At 40.1% G+C, this 18,338-nt stretch overlaps 1 protein-coding gene across 1 annotated transcript in view; it reads left to right on the top strand.

Moving 5' to 3' along the window:
- Positions 1-299: 299 nt before the first annotated feature.
- Positions 300-18,338, top strand: part of Cntn3 (contactin 3) — a 373,360-nt gene continuing 355,321 nt past the window's right edge. The window contains exon 1 of the mRNA XM_005071216.4: positions 300-372. The gene's annotated coding sequence lies outside the window, so the exon portion shown is untranslated. The remainder of the gene's footprint in view (positions 373-18,338) is intronic.

Below are 18,338 nucleotides of genomic sequence, written 5' to 3'. Positions count from 1 at the left end.
TTGGCTGCGCCGCAGCGCTCCCCGCCCCTTTCTCCTACCCTGTGTCTCCTCCCTTCTACTCTCCCTTCAGGGCTCGCACTGGAGCAGGCGCCCCCAGCCTGAGCGGTAGAGGCGCAGGCAACGCTCCTTCGGCGTCTGCAGCAGCCACAGCAGCCTGGCGCGCGGTGGCGCCGGCGGCGGGCGGGCGGGCGCCGCGGTCCGGCGGGGAACTGCGCGGAACCTTGCAGAACAGTGCGGACGGGGGCGCTGCGGCGAAGGCGGAGGCTCGTACCAGCGCGCACGGCAGCCCCCCGGGCCAGCCAGTGGCGGTGGCAGTGGCGGCGCCGGCGGGCGGGCCAGCAGGGCGGGCGCCTTGCAAGCCGGTTCTGTTAGGTAGGTCGGGGTTGTCCCCTTGTTCACTGCAGCTGTGTCATTCAGATGAACCACCTGCCTAGGAAACTTTGCCCACTGGCTTAAGGCTCCTCGACCGCGAAAGTTTGTTTGCTTGTGAGATGCAGCCGATGGGTGGAGAGTAAAATATCCTTCCAGGGGCCGGTTTGCTAGGGGACATTATTTACCCACTCTGGGACTAAGATCGATTTGGGGATGGGACGCCTTCTCTGACTGAAGCGCTGGAAAAATGTACCAATGTCCCTCTAGTATGTCTTCAGAGCAGACCGTTTGGCCCCTGAAAGTTGCGGGTGGCGCGTGGCGGGTAGCGGGTAGCGAAGGCAGGTGGGAACCCTAGGGTTGCTGAGGGAAAATCCCAGGGCATGGTGCTTGGGTTAAGAACCAGATGGTCCTGACTCCTAGATCTGAAGAAGCCAGAGTAGAGGATGTCTGTTAGTCCTCAAGTTTTGCAGACTGCGTTTTCATTCAACTCAGAAATCAACAGCTTTGAGTGAATCCCTTGTCGAGATTGTTTCATAGGTTTGTTCTGATGGACTGTAGGTAGTTCTGGTACCTTGACTTAAGAGCTGGTCGGGATCTGGATGATGTTATGTTCTCTGCATCTCTGAAAGCTCTCATCGGACTAGCAGAAGCAGAAAACCAGGAAGTGCCAACCTTGCTCCCCGGGTCAGGGTCTCAACATCTTTTAAATGGAGTGTTCCCCACTTCCCAATTCCGACTGCATGAAACATGAGGCTTAAGGGCTGCCTTGTGTAGAGCTCCGCTCCACAAGGGCTCACCAATCCCTAAGTCCTTCCCAGGATTGCGTTCTCTTACTGATTTACAAGGTGGTGTGCGCAGAGGAATGACTCAAAAACCATCGTTCAGAAAGGAATAGGAGCAGACAGCCCCGAGAAAGCAAAGGGGTAGACAGTTTCCTAACCCTAATCCAATAGATGCAGAAACAGGGTCACAGAAACAATCAACTTGTCATGTGTGCGGTACCTGAGGGTGGACAGAAACCCCGGGTCATTTAGAGAGTCAGTCAATCCCAAAATTTTTAAATGATTAAGCAAGAATAACTAAACACACACGCACAATGCAGGAGGTTATGTGCTGTGTTTTCAGTCTACCCACACAGAGATGAGTATCACACTCACTGAGGAAAAATCCTGGTCTGTAAATAGATTAAAAACGGGAATTAAAAAGAACACTGAGTCAGAACCCTTCAGAGACTGAAAGGGGGAGTAATTGCCTTTCAAAGAGCTGTTATATCTCAATAACAATTCAGACCTGTTACTTAATTTTGGGGCACTAGCTGTGTTTACCAACACTAACATGACTTTGGCTGCATCCTGGTGGGTGGTTTTAATCGTTTGTGTTGTGATTCTAGCTACTAGGAAAGAAGTCTGCAGGTTAAGATTCACATGATTTAGTTTAACATTTGTAGAATGCCTCACATTTGCTTGTCACCACGGGGCAGGTTCTTGTACATGTTCATAAAAGATATTTGACGGGATTGAACCCATGGGAAATGTAGAGATCTTTTGGTATGCACATAATCAGTGGAGTCGGGATCTCTGAATGCCTGCTTGACCTCCATTGAGAGTCCATAACATGAGGTTTGAAGGAGGTCACTGTACTCCAGCAAACTGCTGAAGACTTTTATCAGATAAATGGTGAAGTCTCTTGGAGGCTGGTGTTCCTCCTGTGTGAAGGTGGCCAGCAGGAGACATAGAGCATATAATTGATTTGCAGGGTAATAGATTCAGGCAGTGGCCATCTCTGACAATAGCACTCAGCTCCAGATCCTCCTTACCGTCTACGTACCACATCTGTGTGCCTGAAGATGTGAAGGCATTCTGTGCATTTCTCCAGTATAATTCTTACTTTTAAATATCCTTCACAGCCCAAGTAGGCAGCCCAAGTGTTTCTTAAAATAGTAACAAAATATTTAATAGAACCAAAGTGCCAAGCAGTTTCAAGTAGAGCAAAGATTAGCTGCAGACAACAAGCTGTAGCCTTTCAGCTGCTGATTTATCTTCAATTTTTTCTCTGTCACATTTCATGTATGCCTAGTTATTACAAACTAATAGCCTCTTCAGTCTGCGAGCAAGATATGCACCTTTCCCATTTATAAGTGCCCAGCTCCTTCTCATTCATTCAGAATGCATCTTGTAGTTTTGTTTTTTCTGCATAATTTAAGTGCCCAAACATGAAGTTCTCATTAACTTCTAATACATTTTCTGCTGAAAGAGTATATAGCTATAATTGGCCCATTCAGACTGCCAGATCCATAGATCACTGTATTGTGGAGAACCCCAGAATGGAGATGGTCTGACTGGTTCTACATTTTCTTGTTTCCCAGTTACCATTTAGTGTTCACAGCAGTGAGAGGTTACTTATGTAGTGGGAGATAGGAAGATGAAAGGGGAACTTTCTGTGCTTAATTGCTTGTAGTTTCTGTTTTGCTCCACTCCAGTAGTCTATGCCTAAGAGTTTTTATCTTTGCCATTTATTTTTGTCATTGAAAATGAACAACCCTAATATGCACGGTGTTTATAAACATGGTCTTAAGATGCATGCCTTGGATAACATCAATTCTGGAAAATAATGAGAATATGGACTATTAGATAGTTTAAGGATGACTTTGAAACTGAGCATTTCTTAGATTCTCAATTTCTGATCTAGAAGGAGCATTGGTATTAAGTGGCTTCTGGTTTATAATGCCCCCCACCAACAACTCCCTTGTTTCTGTACTCAGTGGGAAATTTGTGCCTGTAGAAATGCATTCCATGGCTGAAGCTCAGTATGCCAAGTTTCAATCCATAGTACATTTTTATTTTCCTCATTTTATGTACATGTTATAAACAAGAAATAAGGGTTTGTAATAGAAGTGCTGGCAGAACTTTATAGCATTTCAAACAGCCCTGCTACTTGGAATGTAAATGTTTGTAGAATCTTTAGTGTGCAAGAAGCTGCCTTGCAAAGACTGAGAAAATAAAGTCAACTGATTTATTAAGTAGGATAAGATAATTCAGAAAGTATGTATATTCCTCATTGCAGACATATTGGCGTTTGGAAAAATAGATTATGCCTGTCACAGCTATTCCACTGTATTCTCTTAGGTGCTGTTAGAAGGAAGATTGTAAATTTGCTATGTTCCACAACAGGAAAACAATTTCCTCCAGTTTATTTTCTAAGTCACTTGACTTTGATTATCTTTCATCTGTTAGGACATGAGATCTATGCCATAAACCTGGTTTGATTACATGACTGATAAATGAGCCTGGAGATGTATTATTTTAATAGGGTAAAGAATTCGTAGGACTGTTACTTTACTTCAGGTATTCCTGCCTAGAGGAATTGAAGCAGCACTGTGCTTCAAATCCTTTGATTTGGAGCCCGAACCATTTCTCACATCTGCCTGCCTTCATCCATCTCCACCTGTATCATTTCTCTCCAGATCGTCAACTCATCCCCCTGGACCACTGAATCAGCTTCTCTGTCTCTTTTCAAACTTGGTTCTTCATATCATTGTACCCAGCTGGAACACACACACACATGCACACGCACACATACACACACACACACACACATACACAGACACATGCTTTTCTATATAAAATATTTAAATGCCTAATGTTTGCATTAGAAATCAAATAAATAAATAAATAAATCAACTACAAAACTTCATCTGCAGAGCTGTTGGGATCTTTGGGAACAAAGCCATCCTGAGTGACTTTCAGTTGTTCACTTATTTACCACTTTTCCAGCTCTGGAATTATTATGAACTTTTTTTCTTGGGGGAGGTGTCCTCAATTGTAAACGCTTGTGTTTACACATTCACATAGACCTACGGGATATTGATTGCTGATCAGCCCTTGGGTCACAGTTTCAATACCATGGACTCAAAATTTCCATAACATGGTCACAGTTTCAATGCCATGGACGTCAATATGTCTGGTTATACTTCTAAAGTATGTTAGAAATCCTCTCTAGATGTTGTATGTTTGTTTCCTCCATAGTATTTCTCATCACGTGAGACTGTCCTTTTTTTGTTTTTGTTTTTTCGAGACAGGGTTTCCCTGTGTAGCTTTGGACCCTGTCCTGGAACTACCTCTTGTAAACCAGGTTGGTGTAGAACTCACAAAGAACTGCCTGCCTCTGCCTCCAAGTGCTGGGACTAAAGGCATGTACCACCACTGCCTGGCTGGGACTGTTCATGTTTTGCCTGATTCCCAGTAAGCATCTTGTAAGTAGGCCTATGCCTGCAGCAGCTCTGTGACAAAAGATCTTTACCAAGTGTTTCGCATACAGTAGAAGTCAGAAGTTGATCTGTGCAGTGCTCATCTCTTGGATATCTGCTGTGTCAAACTCAACACGTTCAAGTGGAATTTACAACTTTCAGCTTAGCTTCAGTGATCCCTTCTCTCCTTGTTTGTCCTGGTCTTCCACTCAGGTGCCCTCAGCATTCCAAGGAACTGTCTGCTTCTTTTGTTCATGTAACCATCAGAAGACTGCAAACACAGCACTCAGTGTTTCTGTGTTTCCTTGTATTAGGCCAAGATCTATTTGTACCTGGCAGCAAAATGCACCTGATTAAGAAGTAGAACAATGTGAAGTGCACTCTCACCCTGAACTCTTGGGGAAGTGTCTAGGCCCTGCCCTATATGAAATGACAGACTATGGACACCCCCATGGAGGGCCTCACCCTCCCTGGGGGAATGAGGGGATAACGGGGGGGGCTGGGGGGAGGGCACGGGAGGAGGGGAGGGAATGGGAGAGGGACCTGGAACTGACTTGTGAAGCAACCTCGTTTCTTATCTAAATTTAAACTGGAAAATAAAATAAAAAAAAAAAGAAGTAACTTCCCACACACCTTGTCCTGGTCTTTCTGATCCATGGAGATGTGTTAGGCCATGAACAAAAGCATTTGGGTGACTGAAGGCCTCACTGTTGAGAAAAAGGAAAGTGCTGTTGACATACCCAATGGACCAATGACTTCTTTATGCCAATTCCACAAAGGCTAATTCCTCTCCTTAGCCTTCTGGCTGCAACGGACTTCTTGAGCCCTTTTTGCTTCTTGTTCCTTTTGTGTGTTTAGAACATTTATGACTTCCCGTCTGCTGCACTTATGTCTCATCTCAATTCAGTTCAGTGTGCCTTATGCAGGAAAGGCTTTGCTTCTATAAGCCCTGCTGTTTGCAAAGTGGTGCAAACCATCCAGTGCCCTAGTTAAACTGTGCCCCTGAAAACTATGGAGAATTCTGCTTTCAGAATACCTGAAAACTATGGAGAATTCTGCTTTCAGAATATTTTTAATGACTTAGTTCCAAAAAGGATCAATTAGAATTTAGTATTGTAAAATTATTTAATATCTGCCTTTTGTAATACTCTGGAGCCATACATCCATATTAGGAAGTTGTTAAATATCCACATAACCAAAATCCAATCTCTTTTATTGGCATGAAGTTCTGTAGTTATATAGGAACTGCTTGAAGTCACTCAAGTATGTATGTGTAAGAGTTTTTCTAATTCATGCAGTTTTTGAGTGACATCATGAATCAACAGTAAGTGATATGATTAGATTTTAGAAAATTCTGACAAATACAATTTTCTTTAAAGGAAGAATGAGCTATAGGTTCTAAGTCCTGGGTGCTGGTCTTAATATAATAATGATCTGATTTTAGTGGATTGAAGTAGCTCACGAGTCCCCAAATTCATCATTTTATTTTAGTAAAACATGAACATCTGCAACGAGGAAGTAAATGACTGCCTCACAACAAATCAAAAGCGTGTCGTGCTAAACTGTAAACAATGATTTAGGGATGCATGGAGGCTTTGTGGTCATCAGTTGCTTCATCAGTCACCCATTCAAGGGTAACTCTGCATCCCACAGAAGTTCCGCATGCCTCTTCTCATCCTCTCCTGCTCACTTGAGTGTGCAGGTACAGCTGAGTACATGTGCATATAGAGGCCAAAGGTCAGTGTCAGACGTCTGCCTCAACTGCTTCCCATACATGCAGCTCCAACATGAAAGACATTTTTTGACATGTAGGGTCACACTGAACATGAAGCTCACAGATGTGGATAGGCTGGCTGGCGGGTGACCTCCAGGACCTTCATGTGTTTGCCTAACCCAGTGCTAGGCGTAGACACACATGCCTTCTGGTTGGCTTTTATGTGGCTGTTGAGATCTAGCACTTTGCCCGTGGAGCTGTCTTTCCATCCTTGTTTTCTCCCTGCAGAGGCATGTTCCTGTTCTGCTGAGCTAACAGCTACCTCAGCCCTTATAAGATCATCGGAATTGTCTCTGGGGCAAGGCTCCTTAATCTGTACTTCAGCTTAAAATCTTTATATAATTCCAAGAGAAAAGTAGCATATATCAAAACATGAGTTCTATTTTTCAGTCAGCTTCCCCACATGGTTGCTGTTAACCAGACTATAGGCACTATTCAGTTTTCACCATTTTAAAAGCCCGAGGCTCTGTGTGCACAGCATTGCATGTCACAAACAGATTCTTCTATATCTAAGATTTTGATTTAAAGAACAAATATCTGAAGAGATACCATTTCCATGTTAGCAGTCCCTGTTATATATTCTTGCAAATGTCTTCTACGTTTGGAATAACCTATTTCCATATATCCTTTCTATGGAAATAATTCTGGTTTTTAAATTTCATGAATTCTTTTCACCTTGAAGCTGCTGGCTATACGAGTCACTGTAGAAATGAAAATTGCAAGAATTTTATCAACCGGGACATGGCATTTGGGTGGATCTCTGGGGTCTTCAGAGTGTGAATCTGAGTTGATTTCCCAAACTGTATTTGTGAAATTCTACAGGTAACAAATATTTATTTATATGATCAGACATGGGTAGGTTTTTTCATGCTACTGAAGCTGAAGTCAAATGGAATCTTCCTCTGCATGTTCTTACAGGATTGCAGTACATTTTTATTTCTTACATGGAAATAGGCACTCTCAAAAATAACTTAGCACATTGCACTAGATGGTAATGACACTTTTCAGGCAATTAAAATCAACCCGAACAATATAGCTAGTGATCTAATCTGGTGTATGTTACTCACTTGGCCTGGCCCTGTCCCTGAATGTAAAGCAGCAGAGTGTCTGATTACCAGGCATCGGCCCTAATTCTGGTGAATATTCGAGAGCTGTGGAATACAGATAAGGCATATTTGTTCCAGAGTTGGGTGTACATGACAACACTTCCTCCCCTCTTCCCTTTTTATCCCCTCTGCTTATGGGAACACTTACATTTGTATGTATTAGACAGTTTAGGTCATTTTTCTCTCCTCCTGTCACTGAATACTTACTTACTAAGGCTCTCTTTTATTCTAAGTAGAGCTAACTGAAAATTTTGTGCATTGCTGCATGATTTTGAAACATCAACACCAAAGATTCTCCTTCTTGTTCATTTAAATAAAAATGTTCTCTTGTGCTATGTAAAGATAAGCATGTTTATATTCAGTATTGGATAATATTTAATGGCATTATTGGTTTTGAAAATAACAGAAGCCTCAATATTTGAGTTTTGGTGTGAAGATTCTTACAGGTAGAGCACATATTTCCATCTGATGGAAATTTCTAGAATACGAGGCTTGTCTCCTTTCAATTGAACAGCGTCATGATTGTTGCTGCCAGTAGTTTTATGGTCATTGGAAAATATCTTTTCTTGCTTTTGTAGAAATCACTCTTGAGGTTTTTCTGTCTCTTGAGTCTTGAGTTTTTTTCTCAACTCTCAGAATAATTGTTTTCTTGTTATTTTTCTTTCCACCCAATTCTGATCTTCTGATGCCTGCCACTACATTTCACCCACACAAACTTATCCATATACATGTGTACACACACACACATAATGCAAAGCCTAGAGATAGGAATGAGCTCATCTTAACTCCATGCCATAACATTCCGAAGGTAAGATACAGACATTCTAAAGTGTTCAGGAAGAAGAGATTCAAGTCAAATGTGGGTTGACATTTTGGGTCATGGTGTTTAAAGTGAGTCAGTTTCTGATTCTTCTGATTATTTTGCCCCCACCCCTAGCGTTCTCCCCTTCCTTTCCTGTAAGGACTATGAGAGCAGCTCCAGCCCTACCCAGGGTTCCAGAGGTAAAATGCGAAGGAGGGGGTAAAACATTTCTATGTAAATTCACACACGATCTGAGTATCATGCTCTTCATTTCATGTGCTTTTTATTGTTCTATTTCTAATTTAATAATCCTGTCCTAGTCCTAACTTTTCCATGCTTCTTCTTCAAGCTTCTTCTTCTTCCATTCTGAAAACTCTTCTCCTATAGGCCTTGAAGCAGTAAGGAAATTATGAGAATTATTTCTCTTTGGTCAAGAGCTCATTCCTAAAGCAATTAATAATGAGCTAAGCCACTTACCATGACAATACAAAAGTCCAAGGTTACAGGAGCAAAAGCTCAACCAGATGGGGTGGGGTGGGGGGCGCAGTGCCCAATGACAACTTTGAGACATAGATCCATTATTAGTAGACTTGCAAGTGAAGAACTGGCATGCTTTTCTTAGTAACCTTGGTTGGACAGCTGCGGTTCTGACCTTATACATAACTGTAAAGTTGTAATCTTATGATTGATTTAGAAAAAGTATTTAGTTTGAACTTTCTCTGAGGTGAAAGTTAGCTAATTATGTGCAGTAGTCTGAGCAAAATAACAAGGCAGGCTGTTAAGTGTCCAAAGTCCTTGAGGGACAAATAGATCCAGTTATGAAGCATGTCCCAGTATATATGTATATATATATATATATATATATATTCTGTATATCAAAATTATATAGCAAATGAAAAGTTATCTTCTATACTACCCACAGATATATGTGCCCAGCAGATGGAATATTTTTATGAGATAAACACACAAGCAGTGGAAAACACGCAAAGCTATTCTTAGGGAAGAAATGAAGTTCTTAGGGAAGAAATGAAGTGGATCATGACAGAAATTAGGAACAGGAGCAACTGGAGGCCACAGCCAGGGACCACATGGCCTTGCCAAATGGGGCTCCCCCTCAGGAATCATGCATCTGGTGGGTCGACCTATTGAGCTAGTTAACAACTGCTGTATATCTTAAGGCCCTTGAACACTTTCCAGTTTTTAGCTTCTCTTTGGGCCCAATTTTAAATCACTCCTTCTGTATTAACCCCTAGAGGGTCACGTCTTTTAATCATCTCTTATCAAACATATTGCATGCCTTAGTTTGTATGCTGTTAAGGTGGGGAATGATGGGAGGACAATTTTTAAGCTCTTTCTTCAGAGAAGTATACACAAAAGGAACAATGAAGCGCATACCAGCTTGGGTGCAGATAGCTTTCTTTGCTCTTTCCATGACAGAGTATCTCTTCTTCCCTGGTTCACTGGCCCTTGTGAATTCCACACCTTCAGATCCTAAGAGGGCAGTAGTTTCTTTCTAATTTCATGCAAATTATGATATAAATGATGCTTTTGATGAATGTAAGCATTTATTTACTTGACGCCATATATCTTCTTTTTTTGTGCATACATAGCCAGCTTTGGTTGTGGTAGCATACAATTCAGTCTCAGTGCCTTTTAGCAGTCAGCATGACTCACCAGTACTGTGTGGGAGCTATAGGTCTTTTGGAGATGGGCAAGACATTCCTTCATGCTGTGGATAAATTGTATGTCTGCTGTATATGGCTTCATATTCTGGAATCCAGGTTGAAATTACATTGCTGTAGCAGATGTTCTAGAATTACTAATGTAAGACCAATATTACTGTGCTATACTTGGAATACAATCTGCTTGTTGCTCATGGACTTGACACTCTGTGAAATTTCCCTTTGCCTTAGTTAACTATCTTTGTTGGGGTGAGGGGTTATATGCTGTTGATGACCTTTGACCAATGGATGCTTAGATACAATAACCAGTGTTGAGTCAATTTGGGCAGCTCTAAATGGTCATCCTAGCCTTTGGATGCTCTGCTTGAATTGCTTTACATTTCAGCATCTCCCTGTGCCTGTCATATGTTTAGTTCCTTATACTTCTTATAGTTGTTTCTTAAACATAAATGCTTCTCAGTTTCAACTTCTCCTTTCCTCATCTTTCTTCATTTTAGAGTTGGTCTCTGCAGAACCCATGGTAGGAAAGAACCTCATCAGGGATGTGCTTTTGTCACTGCAAAAGGCAGAAACCTAAGAGGCTTAGCTAAATGATGCTATTGCATTAGAAACTTGGATTAGGAATAGTTGTTTGTTAGTTGTTTATCAGGCATATTTTCACACAGAGACCATAAAAGCAGGGTAAATGAATTTCTAAACATTAGTATAGTCATATAAACTCTACTCCTGAGTGTCAGACATACATAGTACACTCTTAGTCACATGTACAAACAATGCACCTGCCCACTCTGTCTGATTCTGTTTTATGCTCCTATGGGCAGAATATATGATACTGGGTGATTAGTAACACAAATGTTTTATTGAACTTACACCTGCAGAGAATGAAAAGGTAGTGTCTACATTTCATAAAAGGTTCATGTTGCTTCAATTCATGACATTAAATAGACAGTCAGTGTGAAGGAGGCAAAATTCTAGGGGCATGCTTGCTGGCTTTATAAATAACCACTTTTTAGTAACTACTCAAGGGTCTGAAGAGCAGGATTTAACCCAATATTAAAGACACTTTTCTATTTGCAATACTCTACCCACAATATAACAGGACCCATCTCCCAGGATTGATGTATTGAATTTTATTGGGGAACAGAACTTATTTTGAGGTACCAGATACTGCCTGTTATTTCTAGACCCCTAAACTCTCATCATATCAATAGGTTACAAGTCTTATGGTTTTATTATAGCTTCTATATCCAATGGCAGATTCTTTTCCAGACAAAGCTAACATAGAACATTACTAATGTATCAACGTTTCACTATTTAATTAAAAGAGTGGAGAGGGACATTAGAGTAATTCAAGGGAGAGTAGCTGGGGGGCAGGAGGGAAGAAAAGGAAGGAGGAAAATGATGCAACTTGACTTCAATTAAAGTATACTGAAAAATCATCACGACTTGCTGTGTTGCCTGGGCTAACCTTAGATTCAGTAGGCTCCAGACTCTACTTCCTTTGTAGCTGACAATATAGACATGTGCCACTATACCTATCTTGTAGGGATTAGAGCTTCTGCTCCATTCTTAAATATGTCTCACACATCATAAACCTGCATGGATTATAGAATAGGCAGATCACAGTCTACCTATAGGGATTCATTATTGCCACCGTAACTAGGCACAGAAAACAAATCCACAAATTTTGGCAGCTTGACATGAGAATGTATTCCCCTCTCTTTCTGTGGTTTGGGGTGGCTGTGCTAAACTCAGTTGCATTTGGTCATATTTCCATGGGTCAGCTGAGGTTTAGACTGGCTCTCTGATGTTTTCATGCCATTTACAGAGACAAAAGTGAAAATGGTACAGACCCTCTCGTCTTGTTTGCTGCTAGAATTTAATTAGGTCTGACTCATTCTGTTGACAACGAAAAGTAACACAACCAAACCCTAACTCAGGAGTGGAAAACAATCCTCTTTTTGTGGGAAGAAATATAGAAACATGTGTCTAATAACATAAATATAGGAAGGAATCAAGAATTTAGACCAATAATGAACTCTGTCATGCCACTAAACCTCATGTCCATTAAGCATTATAAATGACCCCTAGATTTTAGTTGCCTTTCAAATTAGAGACTGGAAATGCAAAATGTCACTCTGTTGCCCTTGGATGTATTATTACTTTTTAATTGCTTTCTAAGTAAAGGAGATGCATGCACGAAGGAAAATACACACTGAAAGCTTTCAGAGAGTATTGGGTCCAATTAGAACTGACTTTTTCTTTTTTGTATCTAATGATAGTTTGCTTAGTAGTAATGTGTATATTACTTAATATCGGCAAAGTGTGTCTACCACTTAATAGTATACATGTCCAAGTTTTAAGGTGGATGCTGGAGATCTGAACTCAAGCCCTCATGCTTGCATAGCAAGCCCTTTACCCAAGTCATACCCTCAGTCTCTGCTTTCCTTTTCTTTGTCCCACCTGTTTTGTACATAGAATATTTTTAAATAGTTTCTTTCACATTGGTGTCTATCATGTAAAACACTAAGTTTTCTCTCCTGTTTCTCTTTAGCCATTAATCTACTTACCTGGTGGCATGGATCTGTTTATTCACTTGTTGGCGTCATCGCTGTTATGGAATATGGAGAGAATATGACTCTACTGCCCTATTTATAGAAAGGTTTGGCCAGGTGATTTGCTTTAGCCAATATACTGTGAGATTCCCATGTGGAGTCTCTTCCTTTTGTGGCTTCTCGGTTTCTTTTCACATACAATGCTGTAGCTTGACACATGGTGTCTGTGAGCCTTGGTCCTTAATGGAGGCAGGAAGCAGATTCTTCCATCACTTTCCTATGGGCATTAGAAATAAGCAAAGCATAAATGCCATTTTCTCTCATCAAGAGAGATTTTCTAGGCTGCTAGTTGCCTCAACACTAAGTGCTTTATGCTCTCCACTGGCACACATATCCAACCTATGGCCCACAGATCACTTCCATCCCAGGATAGCCATGTATGCACACCAGGTTTATACATGACATCAGACTATAAAATGTTACAATAGGCCACCCTTCTACAGTGTGCCACTGTTCTCTATGTGTTTCATAAACCTTCAGCTTCACAAGAGACTTCATCAACATCCTTGCCTAAGTTACGTTCTTTAAATCATTATATTCTACCCCCACCAAAAGAACAAAAACAAAAACAAAAAGCATCAGTATGGAACAAAATTACAGCAGGGCTTGTGATTGTTTTTTTTAAGTCTTTCTTTATTTGAAAGGCATGTAGAATTAGCATGCAGATATCTTTCGCTTTTTCCTACAGAAGTAATAACTCTTGAAAAACCAAATTTTCTCCAGCTTTTGTTTGAGCATCTTCATCTCTGCCATCCTCATAGTATGTCTCATCTATTACAGAAGCTTCCATTCTGGTTTCTCCTGCTTTGTGTTACATTTGGCCCCATAAGGGATTGAACTGTGGGCACCGTGCACAGGAGGCAAGTGCTCCACTCCTGAGCCACAGCCCTGCTCCTCATTCTTCATGATCTTGATTGTATTTCTATAGGACAGGTTTATTTGTCTTTTAAATATTATACCCTTATAAAACATCGGGGCATTTAAGATGATCTTGGGGGTAAAGTCTAGATATAGTTGTTGTGGCTGGTAATGTTTCTGTGATTTAAATCCTACCACCTCATCTGGACTTAGCCTGGCAACTTTCACCCATACTCTTAGAAATTCACTAACCTTTCCTGAACACTTGCTGGAGCACAGTTCTGCATATCCTGGTTCTTTCCCAGTTCTTACTTTCACACTTACCCATCAACCATTGCTAGGATCTTTTAACTGATCTTACAAATTCAAATTAGATGACACATCATTAAGCAAATGTTCTTCCTCACCTTATCACTCATTACTCTCATTGCATGTCTGCTTCTCATGTTGAGTGGTATGGGAGGAGGAAACTCTCCCTAGTGCCTCAGCTCAGGCAAGGCTCCAAGAAATATTGAACGAAAGCTGGCAAAATGGTTGAGCAGTTAAAAGCCCTTGGCACACAAGCCTAATGGCACTTAGTTTGATCCCTGATTCCATGATGGTAGTTTGACCTCCACATGTTTGTACTCAAAAGTACACACCTGACTGTGTACTTATATGCATAATGATAGTAATAAATAAAACAAAATAAACATATTGAATAAATGAGATAAAATTAACAGATAACTCACCGACTATTCACAGTCTTTTCTGATTTGGAGTCTGAGCTCAGTGAGTAGTTAGCACTGTTTCATTAGGACCAATTATGTATTAAGTCACATGCTAACCATTCCATTGCCACCTCCTAGCAAATGAGTGACATGATCAGCTTTCTTATGGTGTTTGCCATGTTACTTCAATATATTTTTTCTAGATTTTATAAATGATTTCCTGAGTTTTTTTAAATTGGTTATGTTAGCAGTTACTTTATCATTTCCTTTCACATGCCTATGTGCCAACTCTAAACCATAAAATTTATTTCCCTGAAGACTGGTTCCCTGTGTTTGGCACACTATCATGGTCTTAGAAGGCACTCCATACCTACTTCAAACATAAATAATCATGTATTAAACATTTGATATCATTATAATCATTTTGCCTTATTGGCTAATGCACGACACTTCCATTAAGAAGTGCCTTTCTTTTATAGATGAATATTCATTGCTGTGATGCATGTTACATTGGTAAAATGTCATGTGCTTCTTATTGCACACTGATCCTGAGAGAAGATGAGCTGCTTAGATCTCAGATTCAAATATGTTTATCTCAAGTGTTCTCCCAGAAGCTTTTCTTAACACACTGGCTGCTCCCACTCCTTGTCTCAGTGACAGGGAGACAGGAAAATAGAAAACAGTTAATCATATTAAAAGCATCATGTCTTGGGAAAGAGTAAAAGAGATATCCATTTCCCATAGGTTACTCTTGTTTAGCTCACAGCACGTAGAAATGATTGCACTGGGAGCAAGAAGCCAAAAGCTTGTCCATGGAGAGAATGCTCTGCTCCTTCTAGGATTTCTCCTTCAGGAACTCTGGCATAACTCAGCAGGACTTCCCCAGTCAGTATGTGCTGCATGGTTTAAGTACTCAATTTGATGATGTTATTTTTGCTCTTTATTTGCTACTTACTCTGTATTCTTAAACTTTGCCTTGCTATATGCTTAATAAACCCATTCATTCAAAACCAGGGTCTCATGGATCATTTTCCATATGGAGCAGTTGCTTATTATATTGAGAGATGCAGTATAATATGCAAATCACACTACACAGAATTAATTTGTAAATGTGTCCATTATCTTTTGCTGATATACAGTCTCTGTATCAAACTGTGCCCCAGCTTAATGGTTTACAACATTTATTTATCATTTGTGTTTGTTTGTGAATTGGAGTTTAAGCAGTCCCTTCAGTATCAGCTGATGTGAAATTAATTCCAAGAGGGGATAGGCAGTGAGAAAGCAGAGCCAGTAACATGAAGCCTCTAGAGCGAGGATAACTTTGGTGGTCAGTTTGGGGATCACAGTGGCTGAGATCTTTCTGGATTGCTGCCTCTCCTATCATCCAATAGTTCATGTTTGCTTTCCTTTCTTTGGAATTCCCAACAGTGGAGGCTCTCTAAAATCTTTTAAAGCAGAAGTCTGGGTTTTCCATGGTTTCTCCTCTAACACATTCTGCTACTTCACTCATGTCACCAGGGCAGTCCAGAATGTAGAGAAGGGGCTAACAGGGTTAAAGGAATAATGGCTGGCTTACTCTCTGGAAACTACTTGAACCTGCATATGTTTTCTGGATGTCTTCAAGATAACCTAAACGAATACCAGTATACATCCCCCACTAACACTCCTGTTTTGTGATTTACAACAAGTGAACATGGCTTGCAAACCTGAAGGAATTTCAAATTTTCTAAATGCATACCTATCAGATTTTCCGTAGGATTGCTGCATTTATCTTTAGTATTGCAGAAGTTATTTAATTTTTATGATCAAGAACAATAAACAGAAATTAGTCTAGATGAGGGAATGAGGATAAAAAGTGTCACCTGCAAAGACTGCTTTTAATATTGCAAGCTTGTTTCCAACATGTCCTGATGATGTTTGATTGGCTTTGAAATTTACATATGGTAAGTATGGATCCTTGAGAAAGAAATTCCTCTGACTGTAGTGATGCAAACCAGCAGGAAGGCTTCTTCTGTGTGAGCATGCTCTAACTTCATCTGTTTTTAAAAATAAATGCTCTGGTCGATAGCAGGAATAATTAAGTGAAAGGAGTTGTGGGATTTGGGGCTGCTTTCTTTTTAGTAATTGTAAGTTCTATTTCACAAAGCCACAGCTCACTGTTAGGAGGAGCAAAGTCTGAGTTACTCCTTATTCATTAAAAAATATACTATCTAATAAATGAAGCCTCAGAAAGATCACTGCTCACCGGAGAATTTTGCTTAGAGTGAGATTATAATTTTTCATCTGAATTGAATCACGTAAAGAGATATGTATGTCTAATACATTCATTATTGTAAGGATAGTGATAAATGTTTTGAAATATTCATAAAATATGGTTTTCTAGTTCAGGGTCAAAGTTAGTATTAAGCCCGATTAGCTAGTGTTAAGTCCAATTAGAAGAACATACATTTACTCAATATCAATTTTTTATTACTAGATTCCTGATGCCAGACCCATGAATGAAGCTTTGATATAGCTTTGGCTGGTCTCAGATGAGCTAAGTAGCCAAATATGTCCCTTCTTACTCCCCCACCTCTCAAATGCTGGGATTACAGATGTGTCACACATGCCCAGTGTGTATGATGTGCAGAGGGGAGAACGCAGGGCTTTGTGAATGCTCAACAAATGTTCAACTGAGCTACTAAGCTGCTATCAGCCACCACCCGTTCTACCCTTCACTATGCTGTACACTTACACTCCTTTATCAATGGAATAGATAGACTGCTTCCTCTTAACTGCCAGGGTAATTAGGAATATGGGCAGAATGTAATCACATTTCAGAGCTCTGTTGTTTTCATTTCCTGAGTGTATAGGGATCCCTGCAGGTCTTTACATATACATGAATGCCGTATTGAAGGACTTGCATGTCTGCCTCTCAGAGTGTAATACTCTCTATGGAAGAAGTATACCATTTCCAGCTGAAAGGTCCTTTGGTGATCAGGTCTATTACATCCTTTGTTTTTAATACTAATTATTGTAATTGTGGTCTTGGGTAGGAGTTTCATTAATTAAATTTGGTCATTCATTGTGGGCAATTTTGATATAAATTGTTTAATACTATTTTCTGAAATATGAAAGGCAGTTTTGACTACTAAACCAAAGTGGTATGTGTTTAGTAGTTCAAGAGATGGGTAGAATTGTAACAAAAAACCCTATCATCTGGCCATCCCATATGGCCTCCACTGGGACACAGCCATCAGATCTTATAGTGTATGCCTGTGTATTCCTTTTCTCCCTGGGCATGACTAGAGGAACAAATTGCTCCCTTTGCTGTATTGCCTCTCTTTTCCATGTTTCCCCAGTCTTTCACATTGTCAGTATCTTTCAATCTATATATCTCCCTTTCCCCATTTGCAAATAAAACTTCAAACTGTAATTTACTATGTTCCTAGTTGCTCTATATTGTATGACTCAGAGAGGGGTTTTTGGGTAGGATATATATGTATGTAAGTTTGTGTGTGTATATACATATATGTATGCATGCATGTGTTATTCTTTTATTATAATATTGAAATCAGTGAGATGTCTCTCACTGGCAAAGTAGGCATATTCTCAGCAGCATTTATAGTACTAGAAGCAATATTAATACAATTCTTTGTACAGTCTCAGCTCAAAAAGAAGTCTGAGGTGAATTTCTTTCTTTTTTACACTGTTTTACATTCTTAACTCTATAGTCCTTGAATATTAAACTTAATGAACTATGTTTACCCATTTGTAGAGACTATTTATCATTCCTCTGATGAAATGGAAGCTTAACAGTGTTCCTGGCACAAGGGTAGTTGCTCATTGACAGCTGTAATTACTCTATGAAAATAAAAATAGTACCTTTTCTGAATTAATGAAATAGTGTGAATTTCTGTGCAAACTAGAAAGTTCTATTGTCGTTTGAAATTGAAGAATGGTACGATTTTGGAGATGTAAATTTGTACAGGTCTCACCATTGTTCTCTATCATTTATAAGTGACTCACTTTTGTACCAGAGACAATTCAGGATAGGATATGGGGTTTCTTTCCTTTCAGCCAGTAACAGGACTTGAGATTCTAGAGAGATGATTCAGCAGAATCTGAGATGTAACCATCATATGCTTATGTATTATGTATGTCAAACCACAAAAAAGTCATTAATTAGCCACA

The sequence above is a fragment of the Mesocricetus auratus genome, unplaced genomic scaffold (genome assembly GCF_017639785.1).
Source record: "Mesocricetus auratus isolate SY011 unplaced genomic scaffold, BCM_Maur_2.0 Super-Scaffold_100676, whole genome shotgun sequence".
NCBI lineage: Eukaryota > Metazoa > Chordata > Mammalia > Rodentia > Cricetidae > Mesocricetus > Mesocricetus auratus.
The sequence above is the reverse complement of the archived record's forward strand: the minus strand, read 5'-3'. Positions and strand labels throughout refer to the sequence as shown.